At 46.1% G+C, this 23583-nt stretch overlaps 6 non-coding genes across 6 annotated transcripts; 3 read left to right on the forward strand and 3 right to left on the reverse strand.

Annotated features, from left to right (window-relative positions):
• Positions 1-713: 713 nt before the first annotated feature.
• Positions 714-786, reverse strand: trnar-acg (transfer RNA arginine (anticodon ACG)). Its single transcript has one exon. It is a non-coding gene; the product is annotated as a tRNA-Arg (tRNA).
• A 460-nt stretch (positions 787-1246) lies between these two features.
• Positions 1247-1333, forward strand: trnay-gua (transfer RNA tyrosine (anticodon GUA)). The gene is given in 2 exon segments: positions 1247-1283; positions 1298-1333. It is a non-coding gene; the product is annotated as a tRNA-Tyr (tRNA).
• Positions 1334-9041: 7708 nt separating this feature from the next.
• On the reverse strand, positions 9042-9128 carry trnay-gua (transfer RNA tyrosine (anticodon GUA)). Its single transcript is given in 2 exon segments — positions 9042-9077; positions 9092-9128. It is a non-coding gene; the product is annotated as a tRNA-Tyr (tRNA).
• A 439-nt stretch (positions 9129-9567) lies between these two features.
• Positions 9568-9640, forward strand: trnar-acg (transfer RNA arginine (anticodon ACG)). Its single transcript has one exon. It is a non-coding gene; the product is annotated as a tRNA-Arg (tRNA).
• Positions 9641-20761: 11121 nt separating this feature from the next.
• Positions 20762-20848, reverse strand: trnay-gua (transfer RNA tyrosine (anticodon GUA)). The gene is given in 2 exon segments: positions 20762-20797; positions 20812-20848. It is a non-coding gene; the product is annotated as a tRNA-Tyr (tRNA).
• A 712-nt stretch (positions 20849-21560) lies between these two features.
• Positions 21561-21633, forward strand: trnar-acg (transfer RNA arginine (anticodon ACG)). The gene has a single exon. It is a non-coding gene; the product is annotated as a tRNA-Arg (tRNA).
• The last annotated feature ends 1950 nt before the right edge of the window (positions 21634-23583 follow it).

Here is a 23583-nt window from a genome sequence, read left to right on the forward strand (position 1 = left end):
ATGCTTCCACATCCTTCCTATAGTGAGGTGACCAGAACTGGACACAGTACTCCAAGTGTGGCCTAACCAGAGTTTTATAGAGCTGCATCATTACATCGCGACTCTTAAACTCTATCCCTCGATTTATGAAAGCTAACACCCATAAACTTTCTTAACTACCCCATCCACCTGTGAGGCAACTTTCAGGGATCTGTGGACATGTACCCCCAGATTAGTTAGCAGATTAAAGCTCTGGGTGGCAACACAGTCGTGGGTATACAGGGAGTACGCAGCCCGGAGGCGCTCCTGTATTGAGCGTCAGAGGGCTGGGGGTGAGGGAACCCACTCTTACAACGTGCTGGCGGTCTGACAGGAAGTCTCGGATCCAGATGCGCAAGGCAGGGTCAAGGCCGAGGTCTCTGAGCTTCTTGCTGAGCCTCTATGGGACTATGGTGTTGAATGCTGAACTGTATGGTTGAATGACAATTAAACTTGGCGGAGACCGCAGCTCGGCGCCGTCGCGACAGCTCCCCCTTGCAACAGCGAAGAGGGCACGTTAGATAGGACAAAAGGCCCGAGAAGCGATGAGACAAAGATAACTGGCAGCTGATGCGGAAATGAAGCGTGAGCTTTCAGGTGAGGAGTCAGTCATAAATGGTAAGAAGGAAATTGGCCAAGAAGCGGGGTGAAAGAGGACAGCTGATGAGTTTGCAAAAGAATGAGGAAAACATCACCGAGCCAGGTAGGAGTCGAACCTACAATCTTCTGATCCGTAGTCAGACGCGTTATCCATTGCGCCACTGGCCCCCTTCGCTTATCGGAAACCACTGTCAGTGCTAGACTACTTCAAAACGTACGAACACCGGAAAATTCTTTCTTCCTCGGTGAAAGTCTGCACATTCTGGAAATACGAAGCAACGCACACAAGATGCTGCAGAAACTCAGCAGGCAACACAGCATCTATGCAAAGGAGTAGCAAGTCGACGTTTCGGACCCACCCGGCAGACACGCAGCCGTCACTCAGCTCCAGAAACATTGTCCGCAGGCAGGAGTTCCCAACCTGTTTTATCACATGGACACTAGTCTGGGACTCCGTGTCACAGGGGTCCACGCGGAGCACCCTGTTCGTGCCTTTCCTTCGATATGTTGACTGATCGTTTCCACGGATGCTGCCCGACCTGCTGAGTTCCTCCAGCGTGTTGTGAGTCTCACTAGTTTGTGACTACGTGTCGCAAGGGTCCACGCGGAGGACCTTGTTCGTGCCTTTCCTTCGATAGCTCAGCTGGTAGAGCGGAGGACTGTAGAGACAAAAGCTGACATCCTTAGGTCGCTGGTTCGATTCCGGCTCGAAGGACTAGCTCTTCTCTTATGCTGACCATCGCTTCCATATCACGGACCTACTTACTGGCACAACACTGCTCTCACAACTGCCCTGTCACCTAACCAGATGCAAGGCATCAAATCAGAGGGGTCTCGGCCCCAAATCTCGCCTGTCTACTCTTTCCCACAGATGCTGCCTGGCCTGCTGACTTCCTCCAGCATTTTGAGCGTGCGGATTTGCATTTCCAGCATCTGCTGAATATCTCGTGTTTGTCCTACAAGGCGAGCTTATTTCAGGGTAAAATTCCAGAGTGCCAGCTCTTCACACAAGCTGCTCTAGCCCAGCAGTGCAAAGCTCTACACAGAAAATGATGGATACAGTCCAGTCCAGCACTTGAAAAATCCTTCACACCATTGAGCACATCTTCACAGATCACGGTCACAAGAGTCTTTCATTAAGGATCCCCACCATTCGAAGCTGTGCTACTCTTTCCTGGCGCAAATGATCAATCCCGTGTCACGGGGCAGCTTGGTGACATAAGACTGCACTCGGGACTGCTCCGACACGTCACCAGGTGGAATACAGATGCACCAAATCACACAATTCCCATCGCGAGCTTGTCTCGGCCCAGCATTCCAGAGCACTCAGTCTTCACACAGGCCGCTCCCGCAGTCTCTCCACTCTCAGAGTTGATTGGACTCCACGCAACAAGATGATGCGATTCTGCTTCATAGCAAGTGTTCAACAAAAGAGATTACCACAAAGGCACGGACATTACTTTCTTCAATTCTGATTGGGCAACCTTTTGCGGTCACTCCCGGTTCAGCGTTTGCAAATCCACACCAGCAGGTGGTGCCAGTATCTGAAGTATCAGAACGCAGATACAGACCGGCATTGTACCAGGTCTCCTCCGATTTGTGTCGCTCAGTATGTTCTGTTCATCTATGTCTGAATCAGCGTCAGGCTTGTTATCACCGGCAGGTGTCGTGAAATATGTTAACTTAGCTGAGAGTTAATAAAGGGCAAAAGTTTAGGGGTAACATGAGGGGGAACTTCTTTACTCAGAGAGTGGTAGCTGTGTGGAACGAGCTTCCAGCAGAAGTGGTTGAGGCAGATTCGATGTTGTCGTTTAAAGTTAAGTTAGATAGATATATGGACAGGAACGAAATGGAGGGTTATGGGCTGAGTGCAGGTCGGTGGGACTAGGTGAGAGTAGGAGTTCAGCACGGACTAGAAGGGCCGAGATGGCCTGTTTCCATGCTGTAATTGTTATATATAGTTGCAGCAGTTCAATGCAATACAAAATAGAGAAGAAAAAAATCATAATAGCAAATATGTAAATCATTTACTGTATATGTATATTGAATCGTGAAAAAACCCAGAAATACTGTAATATATATCCAAAAAGCGAGGTAGTGATCACGGGTTTAATGTCCAATGTCCATTTAGGAATCGGCTGTCAGAGGGGATGAAGCTGTTCCTGAATCACTGAGTGTGTGCCTTCAGGCTTCTGTACCTCCTTCCTGATGGTAACAGTGAGAAAAGGGCATGCCCTGGGTGCTGGAGGTCCTTAATAATGGACGATGCCTTTCTGAGGCACCACTCCCTGACAATGTCCTGAGTAATTTGTAGACTAGTACCCAAGATGGAGCTGACTAGATTTACAACCCTCTGCAGCTTCTTCCAGTCTTGTGCAGTAGCCAGCCAGCACCCTGCCTCCGCCAATACCAGACAGTGATGCAGCCTGTCTGAATGTTCTCCATGGTTCATCAATACAATCAGAATCAGGTTTATTATCACCGGTATGTGACGTGAAGTGTGTCAATTTAGCAGCAGCAATACTAAGTTTTTGAGTGTATTTGTTGACATACCAAATCTCTTCAAATTCCTAATATAGTATAGTCGCTGTCTTGCCTTCTTTATAACTGTATCAAGGATAAGGTTACAGAGTACCTGGAGGCATATGACAAGATCGGCAGAACTCAGCATGGATTCCTTGAAGGAAAATCCTGCCTGACAAACCTATTACAATTTTTTGAGGAAATTACCAGTAGGCTAGACAAGGGAGATGCAGTGGATGTTGTATATTTGGATTTTCAGAAGGCCTTTGACAAGGTGCCAGACATGAGGCTATTTAACAAGATAAGAGCCCATGGAATTACAGGAAAGTTACATACGTGGACAGAGCGTTGGCTGAGTGGCAGAAAACAGAGAGTGGGAATAGAGGGATCCTATTCTGGCTGGCTGCCGGTTACCAGTGGTGTACCACAGGGGTCCGTGTTGGGGCCGCTTCTTTTTACATTGTACATCAATGCTTTGGATTATGGAATAGATGGCTGTGTGGCTAAGTTTGCTGATGATACGAAGATAGGTGGAGGGGCCAGTAGTGCTGAGGAAACGGAGAGTCTGCAGAGAGGCTTGGATACATTGGAAGAATGGGCAAAGTGGCAAATGAAATACACTTTCCAACATTGTATGGTTATGCACTTTGGCAGAAGAAATAAATGGGCAGACTGTTATTTAAATGGGGAGAGAATTCAAAGTTCTGAGATGCAACGGGACTTGGGAGTCCTCGTACAGGATACCCTTAAAGTTAACCTCCAGGTTGAGTCAGTAGTGAAGAAGGCGAATGCAATGTTGGCATTCATTTCTAGAGAAATAGAGTATAGGAGCAGGGGTGTGATGTTGAGGCTCTACAAGGCGCTGGTGAGACCTCACTTGGAGTGCTGTGGGCAGTTTTGGTCTCCTTATTTAAGAAAGGATGTGCTGACATTGGAGAGGGTACAGAGAAGGTTCACTAGAATGATTCCGGGAATGAGAGGTTTAACATATGAGGAACGTTTGTCCGCTCTTGGACTGTATTCCTTAGAGTTTGGAAGAATGAGAGGAGACCTACTAGAAACATTTCAAATGTTGAAAGGCATGGACAGAATGGATGTGGCAAAGTTGTTGCCCATGATGGGGGAGTCTAGTACGAGAGGGCATGACTTAAGGATTGAAGGGCACCCATTCAGAACAGAAATGTGAAGAAATTTTTTTAGCCAGAGGGTGGTGAATCTATGGAATTTGTTGCCACAGGCAGCAGTGGAGGCCAAGTCATTGGGTGTACTTAAGGCAGAGATTGATAGGTATCTAAGTAACCAGGGCATCAAAGGTTATGGTGAGAAGGCGGGGGAGTGGGACTAAATGGGAGAATGGATCAGCTCATGATAAAATGGCGGAGCAGACTCGACAGGCCGAATGGCCGACTTCTGCTCCTTTGTCTTATGGTCTCGATATGTTGGGACCAGGTTAGGTCCTCAGAGATCTTGACACCCAGGATCTTCAAACTGTTGACTCTCTCCACTTCTGATCCCCCATGAGGATTGGTATGTGTTCTTATGTCTTACCCATCCTGAAGTCCGCAATCAGCTCTTTCGTATTACTGACGTTGAGTGTCAGGTTGTTGCTGCAGCACCACTCCACTAGTTGGCATATCTCACTGCTGTATGCCCTCTTGTCTCCATCTCAGATTCCTTCAACAATGGTTGTATCGTCAGCAAATTTATAGATGGTTTTTCAGCTATGCCTAGCCACACACTAATGGGTATAGAGAGAGTAGAGCAATGGGCTAAGCACACACCCCTGAGGTCTGCCAGTGTTGATCATCAGCGAGGAGGAGATGTTATCACCACTCTGCACAGATTGCATCTCCTGGTTTGGAATTCAAGGATCTAATTGCAGCAGGAGGTACAGAGGCCCAGGTTCTGTAAATTCTCAATCACGATTGATACAAGCCTGCATATGTGCTGCTGCATGGACTGTGAAATTGGAGAGCTGGATGTAATTCAGTGTTGCAGAGAACTTAAATATGGCTCTTTCCAGAAGGGAGCTCTTGGAACAGAGGTAGTGTTCCCAATAGATATTGGAGCAGAATTACTCCAATAACTGATCCAATTCTCCTCCCAGCTCTGATATCCTGCCTTCTCCCCATAACGCTTCATGTGCTGACTAAATAGAGAATCTATCTACCTCTGCCTGTTGCATGGGGTGACTGAGGAGAACCCAAGTGCAGGACACAGGCACGTCGACTGAGTTGGGGATGCCGGAGTAGATGTGAAGGTTGAACAGCAAACCGGAGGAATCTTGACAAGGAGACCAGATTTACAGGGACTATCTTAAAACTGGAGCTGAACTTGGAACTAAACTTAGAACTAACAGTTCTAATCAGACAAGAGAACGAAGTATCACAGGAGAATAGACCAACAAACTGGCAACCTGTGATGGTGATGCTATCGTACTTATTTCACAGTCTCTGGTGAAAACCAGGTGTATTGTAATTAAGTAAACCAGCAGCTATTGGAAATCTAATGACTGAAATTAGGGCATGATCAGGGAGAAAGGAGCATTAAAGGGGAACAGCCAAACAGAACCATGACACTGCCTTTATTATACATAAAAATTTATGTGTCCACAGCTGCATGTGGCATAGAATTCCACAAATTCACCACTCCCTGCCAAAAGAAATTCCTCCTCAACTCTGTTCTAAAATGATGCCCACCTATTCTGAGGCTGTGTCCTCTGGACTTAGACTTTCCCACCATATACGCTCAATCAAGGCCTTTCAACACTCGATAGGTTGAAAGGATTGTCCCTAGCAATCCTTTTGCTCTTAACAACGCTGTAGATCTTCACCATGTCTGCCAGAACTTCATGACTTCACTAAGCCTTGCTGATTTCTTTCGTAAGTGTTGTCTATAAGGCAGAAAAAGTGAATGGAAAGTTGGATGATTGGGAAGCTTTTAAAATCCAACAAATGGCAACTAAAATGATGTAAAAAGGGAAAAGATGAAATATGAGGGAAAACCAGTCAAGCAGGAAACTAGAAGTTTTTTTTTCCAGTTATATAAAGAGTAAAAGAGAGGTGAGAGTTGATATTGGGCCACTGGAAAATGATGCTGGTCAGGTAGTAATGGGGGCAGTTGAACTTAATAAGTAATTTGCATCAGTCTTCACTGTGGAAGACACTAGCAGTGTGCCAGAGGTCCATGAGTGTCAGGGAGCAGGAGTGGATGCCATTGGTATTACAAAGGCAAAAGTGCTCAGCGGACTAAAAGGCCTTAAGGTGGATAAGTCACCTGGGTCACATACCGTTCCTGCCTCTACCACCACTGCCAGCAGCCCATCCACGCACTCACCACTCTCTGCGTAAAAAACTTACCCCTAATATCACCTCTGTACCTACTTCCAAGGAACTTAGAACAATGACCTCTTGTGCTAACCAATTCAGCCCCAGGGAAAAGCCTCTGACTATCCACACAATCAATGCCTCTCATTATCTTGTACACCTCTATCAGGTCACCTCTCATCCTCCGTCACTCCAAGGAGAAAAGGCCGAGTTCACTCAACCTGTTCTCATAAGGCATGCTCCCCAATCTAGGCAACATCCTTGTAGATCTCCTCTACACCCTTTCTATGGTTTCCACGTCCTCCCTATAGTGAGGCGACCAGAATTGAACACAGTACGCCAAATGGGGTCTGACCAGAGTCCTATATACCTGCAACATTACCTCTCAGCTCTTAAACTCAATGCACCTTATTTTGTATCCTTCGTGCCTTGAGATATAACACTTAGTGTGCTCTATTTGCTACCCCTTTCAATTCTGCTTCCCTACGGCACTGATAATCACCCTGCTGGCTGCAATTATGTCCTTTCATCTGCCTGCCCTTCCTAACAGTCTGAATGCATGCCATCTCTTTTTTTTTAAACTGTTCATCCCATCCTGAGTTTCTTCATTCTGGTTCCACCCCCTGCTAATTTAGTTTAAATTCTCCCCAACAGCTGTAATGGTGAATGGGGTTGAATGGGATCCAGGATTAGCCATGATGGAATGGCAGAGCAGACTCAATGAGCAGAATGGCCTAATTCTTCTCCTCTGTCTTATGTTAATATCAAAAGGACTAAATGGGGTGGATGTGAAGTGGATGATCCTTCTGGTGGGCAGAGGGCACAGCCTGAAAACCAAGGGACGACCTTTCAGAACAGAAGTAAGGAGTAATTGTTTTTGGCTAAAGAGTAATGAATATGTGGAATGTTCTGCAGCGGAGGCCAAGAGCGTAGGTATATTCAAAGCAGAAGTTGATAGATTCCTTATTGGTCAGGGCATCAAGGGATATGGTGAGAAGGCAGGTGTATGGGGTTGAATGGGATCCAGGATCAGCCACGATGAATGGTGGAGTGGTCTCAAAGGGCTGAATGGCCTAATTCTACTCTTAAGTCTCACAGTTTTATGTCCTAACACATAGGAGCAGAATTTGGCCTTTCATCCCATCGAGTCTGCTAACTACCTTATAATTTCCTTACATTTGCCTTCCTCCCTTCTGAAAGAGCGGAGTGACATTCGCAATCTGGGACCATGCCAGAATCAATAAATTCTTGAAAGATTGTGAACAATGCATCCATTATCCATTTAGCAACCTCTCTCATGACTCTGGGATGTAGTCCATCTGGCCGAGGTGACTTATCCAACTTAAGGCCTTTGAGTCTGCTGAACACTTTTGCCTTTGTAACAGCAATGGCATTCACTCCTGCTCCCTGACACTCACGGACCTCCGGCACACTGCTAGTGTCTTCCACAGGGAAAACTGATTCAAAGTAATTATTAAGTTCACCTGCCATTTTTCTGTCCCCCATTACTACCTGACCAGCATCATTTTCCAGTGGTCCAATATTAACTCTCACCTCTTTTACTCTTTATATAACTGGAAAAAAAAACTTCTGGTTTCCTGCTTTATATTCTTGGCTAGTTTTCCCTCATATTTCATCTTTTCCTTTCTTACATCGTTTTTGTCGCCTTTTGTTGGATTTTAAAAGCTTCCCAATCATTCAACTACTCACTTGCTTTTTCTGCCTTATAGAGAACATTTAGGAAACGAAGGTTGGGTGTGTTGTGGATAGCGTGGAGGGTTGTCAGAGGTTACAACGGGACCTTGATAGGATGCAAAACTGGCCTTAGAAGTGGCAGATGGAGTTCAACCCAGAGAAGCGTGAGGTGGTTCATTTTGGTAGGTCAAATATGATGACAGAATGTAGATTTATTTGTAATACTCTTGGCAGTGTGGAGGAGCAGAGGGATCTTGGGGTCCAAGTCCATAGAACACTCAAAGCTGCTTCGCAGGTTGACTCCCGGTTAAGGGACACGGTGCATCTGTATTCCATCTGGTGACGTGTCGGAGCACTCCCGAGTGCAGTCTTATGTCACCAAGCTGCCCCGTGACACGGGATTGATCATTTGCGCCAGGAAAGAGTAGCACAGCTTCGAATGGTGGGGATCCTTAATGAAAGACTCTTGTGTCCGTGATCTGTGAAGATGTGCTCAATAGTGTGAAGGATTTTTCAAGTGCTGGACTGGACTGTATCCATCATTTTCTGTGTAGAGCTTTGCACTGCTGGGCTAGAGCAGCTTGTGTGAAGAGCTGGCACTCTGGAATTTTACCCTGAAATAAGCTCGCCTTGTAGGACAAACACGAGATATTCAGCAGATGCTGGAAATGCAAATCCGCACTCTCAAAATGCTGGAGGAAGTCAGCAGGCCAGGCAGCATCTGTGGGAAAGAGTAGACAGGCGAGATTTGGGGCCGAGATCCTTCTGTGATTTGATGCCTTGCATCTGGTTAGGTGACGGGGCAGTTGTGAGAGCAATGTTGTGCCGGTAAGCAGGTCCGTGATATGGAAGTGATGATTAGCATAAGAAAAGAGCTAGTCCTTCGAGCCGGAATCGAACCAGCGACCTAAGGATGTCAGCTTTTGTCTCTACAGTCCTCCGCTCTACCAGCTGAGCTATCGAAGGAAAGGCACGAACAAGGTCCTCCGCGTGGACCCTTGCGACACGGAGTCCCAAACTAGCGTCCTGACGAAGGGTCTCGGCCTGAAGTGTCGACTGTACCTCTTCCTAGAGATGCTGCCTGGTCTGCTGCGTTCACCAGCAACTTTGATGTCTGTTGTTTCCCAAACTAGCGTGCATGTGATAGAACAGGTTGGGAACTCCTGCCTGCGGACAATGTTTCTGGAGCTGAGTGACAGCTGCGTGTCTGCCGGGTGGGTCCGAAACGTCGACTTGCTACTCCTTTGCATAGATGCTGTGTTGCCTGCTGAGTTTCTTCGGCATCTTGTGTGCGTTGCTTCGTATTTCCAGAATGTGCAGACTTTCACCGAGGAAGAAAGAATTTTCCGGTGTTCGTACGTTTTGAAGTAGTCTAGCACTGACAGTGGTTTCCGATAAGCGAAGGGGGCCAGTGGCGCAATGGATAACGCGTCTGACTACGGATCAGAAGATTGTAGGTTCGACTCCTACCTGGCTCGGTGATGTTTTCCTCATTCTTTTGCAAACTCGTCGGCTGTCCTCTTTCACCCCGCTTCCTGGCCAATTTCCTTTACCATTTATGACTGACTCCTCACCTGAAAGCTCACGCTTCATTTCCGCATCAGCTGCCGGTTAGCTTTGTCTCATCGCTAGTGTCTTCCACAGTGAAGAGTGACGCAAAGTACTTATTAAGTTCAACTGCCCCCATTACTACCTCACCAGCATCATTTTCCAGTGGCCCAATATCAACTCTCACCTCTTTTACTCTTTATACAACTGGGGAAAAAAAAACTTCTGGTTTCCTGCTTGGATGGTTTTCCCTCATATTTCATCTTTTCCCTTTTTACATCATTTTAGTTGCCATTTGTTGGATTTTAAAAGCTTCCCAATCATCCAACTTCCCATTCACTTTTTCTGCCTTATAGACAACACTTACGAAAGAAATCAGCAAGGCTTAGTGAAGTCATGAAGTTCTGGCAGACATGGTGAAGATCTACAGCGTTAAGAGCAAAAGGATTGCTAGGGACAATCCTTTCAACCTATCGAGTGTTGAAAGGCCTTGATTGAGCGTATATGGTGGGAAAGTCTAAGTCCAGAGGACACAGCCTCAGAATAGGTGGGCATCATTTTAGAACAGAGTTGAGGAGGAATTTCTTTTGGCAGGGAGTGGTGAATTTGTGGAATTCTATGCCACATGCAGCTGTGGACACATAAATTTTTATGTATAATAAAGGCAGTGTCATGGTTCTGTTTGGCTGTTCCCCTTTAATGCTCCTTTCTCCCTGATCATGCCCTAATTTCAGTCATTAGATTTCCAATTGCTGCTGGTTTACTTAATTACAATACACCTGGTTTTCATCAGAGACTGTGAAATAGGTACGATGGCGTCACCATCACAGGTTGCCAGTTTGTTGGTCTATTCTCCTGTGATACTTCGTTCTCTTTCAGAAAGCCTGTAATAAAGTCCCACATAGGAGATTAGTGGGCAAAATTAGGGCACATGATATTGGGAGCAGAGTACTGACATGGACTGAAAATTGGCTGGCTGACAGAAAACAGTAGCAATTAATGGGTCCCTTTTGGAATGGCAGGCGGTGACCAGTGGGGTACTGCAGGGTTCAGTGCTGGGACCGCAGCTGTTTACAATATATATTAATGATTTAGATGAGGGAATTAAAAGTAACATTAGCAAATTTGCCAATGACACAAAGCTGGGTGGCAGTGTGAAATGTGAGGAGGATGTTATGAGAATGCAGGGTGACTTGGACAGGCTGGGTGAGTGGGCAGATGCATGGCAGATGCAGTTTAATGTGGATAAATGTGAGGTTATCCACTTTGGTGGTAAAAACGGGAAGGCAGATTATCTAAATGGAGTCAAGTTAGGAAAATGGGAAGCACAACGAGATCTAGGTGTTCTTGTACATCAGTCACTGAAAGCAAGCATGCAAGTACAGCAGGCAGTGAAGAAAGCTAATGGCATGTTGGCCTTCATAACAAGGGGAATTGAGTATAGGAGCAAAGAGGTTCTTCTGCAGCTGTACAGGGCCCTGGTGAGACCACACCTGGAGTACTGTGTGCAGTTTTGGTCTCCAAATTTGAGGAAGGACATTCTTGCTATTGAACGAGTGCAGCGTAGGTTCATAAGGTTAATTCCCAGGATGGCAGGACCGTCATATGTCGAAAGATTGGAGCAACTGGGCTTGTATACTCGGGAATTTAGAAGGCTGAGAGGGGATCTTATTGAAACATAAGATTATTAAGGGATTGGACACGCTGGAGGCAGGAGACATATTCCCACTGATGGGTGAGTCCAGAACCAGAGGCCACAGTTTAAGAATTGGGGGTAGGCCATTCAGAACAGAGTTGAGGAAAAACTTTTTCACCCCGAGAGTGGTGGATATATGGAATGCTCTGCCCCAGAAGGCTGTGGAGGCCAAGTCTCTGGATGCTTTCAAAAAAAGAGATGGATAGAGATCGTAAAGATAGTGAAATCAAAGGTTATGGGGATAAGGCAGGAACTGGATACTGATAGCGGATGATCAGCCATGATCACAGCGAATGGTGGTGCTGGCTCAAAGGACCAAATGGCCTACTCCTGCACCTATTGTCTTCTCTGATTAGAACTGTTAGTTCTAAGTTTAGTTCCAAGTTCAGCTCCAGTTTCAAGATAGTCCCTGTAAATCCGGTCTCCTTGTCAAGATTCCTCCGGTTTGCTGTTCAACCTTCACATCTACTCCAGCATCCCCAACTCAGTCGACGTGCCTGTGTCCTGCACTTGGGTTCTCCTCAGTCACCCCATGCAACAGGCAGAGGTAGATAGATTCCCCATTTAGTTAGCACATGAAGCGTTATGGGGAGAAGGCAGGATAATAGAGCTGGGAGGAGAATTGGATCAATTATTGGAGTAATTCTGCTCCAATATCTATTGGGTTCCAAGAGCTCCCTTCTGGAGAGAGCCATATTTAAGTTCTCTGCAACACTGAATTACATCCAGTTCTCCAATTTCACAGTCCATGCAGCAGCACATATGCAGGCTTGTATCAATCGTGATTGAGAATTTACAGAACCTGGGCCTCTGTACCTCCCTCTGCAATTGCATCCTCGAATTCCTAACAAGGAGATCGCAATCTGTGCGGATTGGTAATAACGTATACTCCTCGCTGATGATCAACACTGGCGAACCTCAGGGGTGTGTGCTTAGCCCACTGCTCTACTCTCTCTATACCCATGACTCTGTGGCTAGGCATAGCTCAAGTACCATCTATAAATTTAGTGACAATACAACCATTGTTGATAGAATCTCAGGTGGTGACTAGAGGGCATAAGGAGTGAGATATGCCAACAAGTGGAGTGGTGCCACAGCAACAGCCTGGCACTCAACGTCAGTAAGACAAAAGAGCTGATTGCGGACTACAGGAAGGGTAAGATGACGTCACATATACCAATCCTCAGAGGGATCAGAAGAGGAGTGAGCAGTTTGAAGTTCCTGGGTGTCAAGATCTGAGGATCTAACCTGTTCCCAACATATTGATACAGTTATAAAGAAGGCAAGACAGTGACTATACTTCATTAGGAGTTTGAAGAGATTTGGTATGTCAACAAATACACTCGGAAACTTAGTATTGCTGCTGCTAAGTTGACACACCTCATGTCACATGCCGGTGATAATAAACCTGATTCTGATTGTATTGATGAACCGTGGAGAACATTCTGACAGAAAATATAGAAAACATAGAAAATAGGTGCAGGAGTAGGCCATTCGGCCCTTCGAGCCTGCACCACCATTTATTATGATCATGGCTGATCATCCAACTCAGAACCCTGCACCTGCCTTCCCTCCATACCCCCTGATCCCCGTAGCCACAAGGGCTATATCTAACACCCTCTTAAACACAGCCAATGAACTGGCCTCAACTGTTTCCTGTGGCAGAGAATTCCACAGATTCACCACTCTGTGTGAAGAAGTTTTTCCCTAATCTCAGTCCTAAAAGGCTTCGCCTTTATCCTCAAACCATGACCCCTCGTTCTGGACTTCCCCAACATCGGGAACAATCTTCCTGTATCTAGCCTGTCCAATCCTTTTAGGATTTTATACGTTTCAATCAGATCCCCCCTCAATCTTCTAAATTCCAATGAGTACAAGCCTAGTTCATCCAGTCTTTCTTCATATGAACGTCCTGCCATCCCAGGAATCAATCTAGTGAACCTTCTTTGTACTCCCTCTATGGCAAGGATGTCTTTCCTCAGATTAGGGGACCAAAACTGCACACAATACTCCAGGTGTGGTCTCACCAAGGCCTTGTACAATGGCAGTAGTACCTCCCTGCTCCTGTACTCGAATCCTCTTGCTATAAATGCCAGCATACCATTCGCCTTTTTCACCGCCTGCTGTACCTGCATGCCCACTTTCAATGACTGGTGTATAATGACACCCAGGTCTCATTGCACCTCCCCTTTTCCTAATCGGCTACCATTCAGATAATAATCTGCTTTCCTATTTTTGCCACCAAAGTGGATAACTTCACATTTATCCACATTAAATTACATCTGCCATAAATTTGCCCACTCACCCAACCCATCCAAGTCACCCTGCATCCTCTTAGCATCCTCCTCACAGCTAACACTGCCGCCCAGCTTCGTGTCATCTGCAAACTTGGAGATGCTGCACTTAATTCCCTCATCCAAGTCATTAATATATATTGTAAACAACTGGGGTCCCAGCACTGAGCCTTGCGGTACCCCACTAGTCACTGCCTGCCATTCGGAAAAGGTCCCGTTTATTCCCACTCTTTGCTTCCTGTCTGCTAACCAATTCTCTATCCACATCAATACCTTACCCCAAATACCATGTACTTTTAAGTTTGCACAGTAATCTCCTGTGTGGGACCTTGTCAAAAGCCTTTTGAAGATCCAAATATACCACATCCACTGGTTCTCCCCTATCCACTCCACTAGTTACATCCTCAAAAAATTCTATGAGATTTGTCAGACATGATTTTCCTTTCACAAGTCCATGCTGACTTTGTCCGATGATTTCACCGCTTTCCAAATGTGCTGTTATCACATCTTTGATGACTGACTCCAGCAGTTTCCCCACCACTGACGTTAGGCTAACTGGTCTATAATTCCCCGGTTTCTCTCTCCCTCCTTTTTTAAAAAGTGGGGTTACATTAGCCACCCTCCAATCCTCAGGAACTAGTCCAGAATCTAACGAGTTTTGAAAAGTTATCACTAATGCATCCACTATTTCTTGGGCTACTTCCTTAAGCACTCTGGGATGCAGACCATCTGGCCCTGGGGATTTACCTGCCTTTAATCCCTTCAATTTACCTAACACCACTTCCCTACTAACATGTATTTCGCTCAGTTCCTCCATCTCACTGGACCTTCTGTCCCCTACTATTTCTGGAAGATTATTTATGTCCTCGTTAGTGAAGACAGAACCAAAGTAATTATTCCATTGGTCTGCCATGACCTTGCTCCCCATAATCAATTCACCTGTTTCTGTCTGTAGGGGACCTACATTTGTCTTTACCAGTCTTTTCCTTTTTACATATCTATAGAAGCTTTTACAGTCAGTTTTTATGTTCCCTGCCAGTTTTCTCTCAATCTTTTTTCCCCTTCCTAATTAAGCCCTTTGCCCTCCTCTGCTGAACTCTGAATTTCTCCCAATCCTCAGGTGAGCCACTTTTTCTGGCTAATTTGTATGCTTCTTCTTTGGAATTGATACTATCCCTAATTTCTCTTGTCAGCCACGGGTGCACTACCTTCCTTGATTTATTCTTTTGCCAAACTGGGATGAACAATTGTTGTAGTTCATCCATGCAATCTTTAAATGCTTGCCATTGCATATCCACCGTCAATCCTTCAAGTGTCATTTGCCAGTCTATCTTAGCTAATTCACGTCTCATACCTTCAAAGTTACCCCTCTAAGTTCAGAACCTTTGTTTCTGGATTAACTATGTCACTCTCCATCTTAATGAAGAATTCCACCATATTATGGTCACTCTTACCCAAGGGGCCTCTCATGACAAGATTGCTAATTAACCCTTCCTCATTGCTCAAAACCCAGTCTAGAATAGCCTGCTCTCTAGTTGGTTCCTCGACATGTTGGTTCAAAAAACCATCCCGCATACATTCCAAGAAATCCTCTCCCTCAGCAGCCTTACCAATTTGGTTCACCCAATCTACATGTAGATTGAAGTCACCCATTATAACTGCTGTTCCTTTATTGCACACATTTCTAATTTCCTGTTTAATACCATCCCCAACCTCACTACTACTGTTAGGTGGCCTGTACACAACTCCCACCAACGTTTTCTGCCCCTTAATGTTATGCAGCTCTACCCATATCGATTCCACATCTTCCCGGCTTATGTCCTTCCTTTCTATTGCGTTAATCTCCTCTTTAACCAGCAACGCCACCCCACCTCCTTTTCTTTCATGTCTATCCCTCCTGAATATTGAATATCCCTGAACGTTGAGCTCCCATCCCTGGTCACCCTGGAGCCATGTCTCTGTGATCCCAACTATATCATAATCATTAATAACAATCTGCACTTTCAATTCATCCACCTTGTTACGAATGCTCCTGGCATTGACACACAAAGCCTTCAGGTGCTCTTTTACAACTCTCTTAGCCCTTATACAATTATGTTGAAAAGTGGCCCTTTTTGATGCTTGCCCTGGATTTGGCCGCCTGCCACTTTTACTTTTCTCCTTACTACTTTTTGCTTCTACCCTCACTTTACACCCCTCTGTCTCTCTGCACTGGTTCCCATCCCCCTGTTGTGAACTAACCTCCTCTCGCCTAGCCTCTTTAGTTTGATTCCCACGCCCCAACCATTCTAGTTTAAAGTCACCTCAGTAGCCCTCGCTAATCTCCCTGCCAGGATATTGGTCCCCCTGGGATTCAAGTGTAACCCGTCCTTTTTGTACAGGTCATGCCTGCGCCAAAAGAGGTCCCAATGATCCAAAAACTTGAATCCCTGCCTCCTGCTCCAATCCCTCAGCCACGCATTTATCCTCCACCTCATTGCATTCCTACTCTCACTGTCGCGTGGCACAGGCAGTAATCCCGAGATTACTACCTTTGCGGTCCTTTTTCTCAACTCCCTTCCTAGCTCCCTATATTCTCCTTTCAGGACCTCATCCCTTTTCCTACCTATGTCATTGGTACCTATATGTACCACAACCTCTGGCTCCTCACCCTCCCACTTCAGGATATCTTGGACACGATCAGAGATATCCTAGACCCTGGCACCAGGAAGGCAAACTACCATCCGGGTTTCTGGACTGCATCCACAGAATCGTCTATCTGACCCCCTTACTATCGAATCCCCATCACAACTGCCCTCTTCCTTTTCCTAACCTTCTGAGCTACAGGGCCGGACACTGTGCCGGATGCCAGACAGGCTGCATCACTGTCTGGTATTGGCGGAGGCGGGGTGCTGGCTGGCTACTGCACAAGACCAGAAGAAGCTGCAGAGGGTTGGAAATTTAGTTGGCTCCATCTTGGGTGCTGGCCTACAAATTACCCAGGACATAGTCAGGGAGCGGTGTCTCAGAAAGGCAGTGTCCATTATTAAGGACCTCCAGCACCCAGGACATGCCCTTTTCTCACTGTTACCATCAGGTAGGAGCTACAGAAGCCTGAAGGCACACACTCAGTGATTCAGGAACAGCTTCTTCCCCTCTGCCATCCGATTCCTAGATGGACATTGGACATTGAACCCGAGATCACTACCTCACTTTTTAAATATATAATATTTCTGGGTTTTTTTGCACAAGATTTAATCTATTCAATATATGTATACAGTAAATTATTTACTTATTTGCTATTATGATTTTACTTTACTTTATACTTTGTCACCAAACAATTGATACTAGAGCGTACAATCATCACCGCAATATTTGATTCTGCTCATGCTCCCTGGAGTACAAACCGAAAGTAAATATTAAAATTTAACCACATAAAAAACCATATAACAATTACAGCATGGAAACAGGCCATCTTGGCCCTTCTAGTCCGTGCTGAACTCTTACTCTCACTGAGTCCCACCAACCTGCACTCAGCCCATAACCCTCCATTCCTTTCCTGTCCATATATCTATCCAATTTAACTTTAAATGACAACATCGAACCTGCCTCAGCCACTTCTGCTGGAAGCTCGTTCCACACAGCTACCACTCTGAGTAAAGAAGCTTCCCCTCATGTTACCCCTAAACTTTTGCCCTTTTACTCTCAACTCATGTCCTCTTGTTTAAATCTCCCCCACTTTCAATGGAAAAAGCCTACCCATGTCAATTCTATCTATCCCCCTCAATTTTAAATACCTCTATCAAGTCCCCCCTCAACCTTCTATGCTCCAAAGAATAAAGACCCAACTTATTCAATCTCTCTGTAACATAGGAGATGAAACCCAGGCAACATTCTAGTAAATCTTCTCTGTACTCTCTCTATTTTGTTGACATTGTTCCTATAATTCGGTGACCAGAACTGTACACAATACTCCAAATTTGGCCTCACCAATGCCTTATACAATTTCAATATTACATCCCAACTCCTATACTCAATGCTCTGATTTATAAAGGCCAGCATACCAAAAGCCTTCTTCACCACCCTATCCATATGAGATTCCACCTTCAGGGAACTATGCACCACTATTCCTAGATCCCTCTGTTCCACTGCATTCTTCAATGTCCTACCATTTACCATGTATGTCCTATTTTGATTAGTCCTACCAAAATGTAGCACCTCACATTTTTCAGCATTAAACTCCATCTGCCATCTTTCAGCTCACTCTTCCAACTGGCCTAAATCTCTCTGCAAGCTTTGAAAACCTACTTCATTATCCACAACTCCACCTATCTTAGGTATCATCTGCATACTTACCCATCCAACTTACCACCCCAACATCCAGATCATTAATGTATATGACAAATAACATTGGACCCAGTACATATCTGAGGCACACCACTAGTCACCGGCCTCCAATCTGCCACAGTTATCCACCACTACTACTCTCTGGCGTCTCCCATCCAGCCACTGTTGAATCCATTTTACTACTTCAATATTAATGCCTAACGATTGAACCTTCCTAACCAACCATCCGTGTGGGACCTTGTCAAAGGCCTTACTGAAGTCTATATAGAGAACATCCACCGCTTTACCCTCGTCAACATTCCTAGTAACCTCTTCAAAAAATTCAATAAGATTTGTCAAATATGACCTTTCCCACACAAATCCATGTTCACTGTTCCTAATCAGACCCTGTCTATCCAGATTATTATATATACACCATCTCTAAGAATACTTTCCATTAATTTACCCACCACTGATGTCAAACTCACAGGCCGATAATTGCTAGGTTTACTCTTAGAACCCTTTTTAAACAATGGAACAACATGAGCAATACGCCAATCCTCCGGCACCATCCCCGTTTCTAATGACATTTGAAATATTTCTGTCAGAACCCCCAATTTAAATTATAATTTAAATTATAAATCATAAATAGAAAATAGAAAAGGGAAAGTAAGGTAGTGCAAAAAAATGAGAGGCAGGTCCGGATATTTGGAGGGTATGGCCCAGATCCAGGTCAGGATCCGTTCAGCAGTCTTATCACAGTTGGAAAGCAGCTGTTCCCAAATCTGGCCGTAGGAGTCTTCAAGCTCCTGAGCCTTCTCCCAGAGGGAAGAGGGACGAAAAGTGTGTTGGCTGGGTGGGTCGTGTCCTTGATTATCCTGGCAGCACTGCTCCGACAGCGTGCGGTGCAAAGCGAGTCCAAGGATGGAAGATTGGTTTGTGTGGTGTGCTGGGCTGTGTTCACGATCTTCTGCAGCTTCTTCCGGTCTTGGACAGGACAACTTCCATACCAGGTTGTGATGCACCCTAGAAGAATGCTTTCTACGGTGCATGTATAACAATTAGTGAGGGTTTTAGGGGACAGGCCAAATTTCCTTTGCTTCCTCAGGAAGTAAAGGTGCTGTTGGGCCTTCTTGTCAGTGGACTCTGCTTGGTTGGACCAAGTCAGGTCATTTGTGATGTTGACCCTGAGGAACTTAAAGCATTTGACCTGTTCCACTTGATCACCACCGATGTAAATTGGGTCGTGCGGTCTGCTACTCCTTCTGAAGTCAACAACCAATTACTTCGTCTTGCTGACATTGAGGGATATGTTATTGTCTTCGCACCATGCCACCAGGTTCTTAATTCCCCGTCTGTACTCAAACTCATCATTACCCGAGATACGGCCTACAATTGTGTTGTCATCAGCAAACCTATATATTGAGTTCGATGGAAACCTGGCTACACAATCATGGGTGTACAGTGAGTACAGCAGGGGGCTGAGTACACAGCCTTGTGGGGCACTGGTGCTCAGAGTGATTGTAGAGGAGAGCTTGTCCCCTATTTTTTACAGCCTGGGTCCTGTCTGTGAGGAAGTTGAAGATCCAGCTGCAGATCTGTATGCCAAGGCCCAGGTTCTGGAGCTTAGGAATCAGTTTATTTGGAATGATGGTATTAAAGGCAGAGCTGTAGTCAATAAAAAGGAGCCTTACGTATGTGTCTTTATTCTCCAGGTGTTCTAAGATTCTAGAGATTATTTTCTTCTCTATTTTGTATTGCAATGAACTACTGCAGCTAATTTAGCATATTTTACGACACCTGCCGGTGATAACAAGCCTGACGCTGATTCAGACATAGATGAACAGAACATACTGAGCGACACAAATCGGAGGAGACCTGGTACAATGCCGGTCTGTATCTGCGTTCTGATACTTCAGATACTGGCACCACCTGCTGGTGTGGATTTGCAAACGCTGAACCGAGAGTGACTACAAAAGGTTGCCCAATCAGTATTGAAGAAAGTAATGTCCGTGCCATCGTGTCCGTGTGGTAATCTCTTCTGTTGAACACTTGCTATGAAGCAGAGTCGCATCATCTTGTTGCGTGGAGTCCAATCAACTCAGAGTGGAGAGACTGCGGGAGCGGCCTGTGTGAAGACTGAGTGCTCTGGAATGCTGGGCCGAGACAAGCTCGCGATGGGAATTGTGAGATTTGGTGCATCTGTATTCCACCTGGTGACGTGTCGGAGCAGTCCCGAGTGCAGTCTTATGTCACCAAGCTGCCCCGTGACACGGGATTGATCATTTGCGCCAGGAAAGAGTAGCACAGCTTCGAATGGTGGGGATCCTTAATGAAAGACTCTTGTGACCGTGATCTGTGAAGATGTGCTCAATGGTGTGAAGGATTTTTCAAGTGCTGGACTGGACTGTATCCATCATTTTCTGTGTAGAGCTTTGCACTGCTGGGCTAGAGCAGCTTGTGTGAAGAGCTGGCACTCTGGAATTTTACCCTGAAATAAGCTCGCCTTGTAGGACAAACACGAGATATTCAGCAGATGCTGGAAATGCAAATCCGCACGCTCAAAATGCTGGAGGAAGTCAGCAGGCCAGGCAGCATCTGTGGGAAAGAGTAGACAGGCGAGATTTGGGGCCGAGATCCTTCTGTGATTTGATGCCTTGCATCTGGTTAGGTGACGGGGCAGTTGTGAGAGCAGTGTTGTGCCAGTAAGTAGGTCCGTGATATGGAAGCGATGGTCAGCATAAGAGAAGAGCTAGTCCTTCGAGCCGGAATCGAACCAGCGACCTAAGGATGTCAGCTTTTGTCTCTACAGTCCTCCGCTCTACCAGCTGAGCTATCGAAGGAAAGGCACAAATAGGGCGCTTCGCGTGGACCCTTGCGACACGGAGTCACAAACTAGTGAGTTCAGCAGGTCGGGCAGCATCAGTAGAAAAGATCGGTCGACGTTTCGGGCCGGAACCCTTCGTCAGGACTGTAGGGGGAAGGGGCAGAGGCCCTATAAAGAAGGTGGGGGGAGGGTGGGAAGGAGAAGGCTGGTAGGTTCCAGGTGGAAAAACCAGTAAGGGGAAAGATAAAGGGGTGGGGGAAGGGAGGCAGGAAAGGTGAAGAAAGAATAGGGGAAAACACAATGGGTAGTAGAAGGAGGCGGAACCATGAGGGAGGTGGTAGGCAACTGGGGGAGGGGCAGAGTGAAATAGGGATAGGGGAAGGGAGGGGGAGGGAATCACCGGAAGTAGATGTTCATACCAACTGGTTGGAGACTACCCAGACTGTCCCAAACTAGTGTCCATGTGATAAAACAGGTTGGGAACTCCTGCCTGCGGACAATGTTTCTGGAGCTGAGTGACAGCTGCGTGTCTGCCGGGTGGGTCCGAAACGTCGACTTGCTACTCCTTTGCATAGATGCTGTGTTGCCTGCTGAGTTTCTGCAGCATCTTGTGTGCGTTGCTTCGTATTTCCAGAATGTGCAGACTTTCACCGAGGAAGAAAGAATTTTCCGGTGTTCGTACGTTTTGAAGTAGTCTAGCACTGACAGTGGTTTCCGATAAGCGAAGGGGGCCAGTGGCGCAATGGATAACGCGTCTGACTACGGATCAGAAGATTGTAGGTTCGACTCCTACCTGGCTCGGTGATGTTTTCCTCATTCTTTTGCAAACTCGTCAGCTGTCCTCTTTCACCCCGCTTCTTGGCCAATTTCCTTCTTACCATTTATGACTGACTCCTCACCTGAAAGCTCACGCTTCATTTCCGCATCAGCTGCCAGTTATCTTTGTCTCATCGCTTCTCGGGCCTTTTGTCCTATCTAACGTGCCCTCTTCGCTGTTGCAAGGGGGAGCTGTCGCGACGGCGCCGAGCTGCGGTCTCCGCCAAGTTTAATTGTCATTCAACCATACAGTTCAGCATTCAACACCATAGTCCCATAGAGGCTCAGCAAGAAGCTCAGAGACCTCGGCCTTGACCCTGCCTTGCGCATCTGGATCCGAGACTTCCTGTCAGATCGCCGGCACATTGTAAGAGTGGGTTCCCTCACCGCCAGCCCTCTGACTCAATGCAGAAGCGCCTCCGGGCTGCGGACTGAGTCCCCTCCTTTACTCCCTGTGCGAGCCAGAGCTTTAATCCGCTAACTAAATTTGCCAACTATACTGCATTGATTGGCCTTATCTCAAACAATAACGAGCTGGCCTACAGGGAAGAAGTCATCTCTCTGACACAGTGATGTCAAGAAAACAACCTCTCCCTCAATGTTGCAAAAACAAAGGAGCTGGTTGTGGATTGCAGGCGGAATGGAAACGGGCTAACCCCTATTGACATCAATGGATCTGGGGTTGAGAGGGTAAACAGACCGAGGACCTCACATGGTCTGTACACTCCAACTGTGTGGTGAAAAAGGCACACCAACGCCTCGTTCACCTCATACTATTGAGGTAAGTTTGGTATGGCCCCCCCCCCCAAATCCTAAGAACTTTCTACAGGGCAGAATTGAGAGCATCCTGACTGGCTGCATCACTGCCTGGTATGGGAACTGTACTTCCCTCAATCGCAGGACTCTGCAGAGAGTGGTGCGGACAGCCCAGCACATCTGTAACCATAGAAACTACAGCACAGAAACAGGCCTTTTGGCCTTTCTTGGCTGTGCCGAACCATTTACTGCCTAGTCCCACTGACCTGCTCACGGACCATATCCATCCATACACCTCCCATCCATGTATCTGTCCAATTTATTCTTAAATGTTAAAAAAGAACCCGCATTTACCACCTCGTCTGGCAGCTCATTCCATACTCCCACCACTCTCTCTGTGAAGAAGCCCTCCCCTAATGTTCCCTTTAAACTTCCCCCCCCTCACCCTTAACCCATGTCCTCTGGTTTTTTTTCTCCCCTTGCCTCAGTGGAAAAAGCCTGCTTGCATTCACTCTATCTATACCCATCATAATTTTATATACCTCTATCAAACCTCCCCTCATTCTTCTACGCTCCAGGGAATAAAGTCCCAACCTATTCAACCTTTCTCTGTAACTGAGTTTCTCAAGTCCCGGCAACATCCTTGTAAACCTTCTCTGCACTCTTTCAACCTTATTTATATCCTTCTTGTAATTTGGTGACCAAAACTGAACACAATACTCCAGATTCGGCCTCACCAATGCCTTATACAACCTCATCATAACATTCCAGTTGTGAACTTCCCATGATTCAGGACATTTACAAGGACAAGTCTGTAAAAAGGGCCCATAGAATCATTGGGGACCCAAGTCACCCCAACCACAATCTATTCCAGCTGCTACCATCCGGGAAACGGTACCACAGCATAAAAGCCAGGACCAACAGGCTCTGGGACAGCTTCTTCCACCAGACCATCAGACTGATTAACTCATGCTGATATGAGTGTGGTCTATATTACATTGACTGTTCTATTTATTATAAATTACTATGATTACACATTTAGATGGAGTCATAGCAAAGATTTTTACTCCTCATGTATGTGAAGGATGTAAGAAATAAAGTCAATTCAATTCATTTCAATAACAGCCAAATGAATCAGTGTTCCTCCAGGGGCACAGTGCAGAGCACAGAACCAACAGT

Source organism: Mobula hypostoma, chromosome 1 (assembly GCF_963921235.1).
Source record: "Mobula hypostoma chromosome 1, sMobHyp1.1, whole genome shotgun sequence".
NCBI classification, from domain to species: domain Eukaryota; kingdom Metazoa; phylum Chordata; class Chondrichthyes; order Myliobatiformes; family Myliobatidae; genus Mobula; species Mobula hypostoma.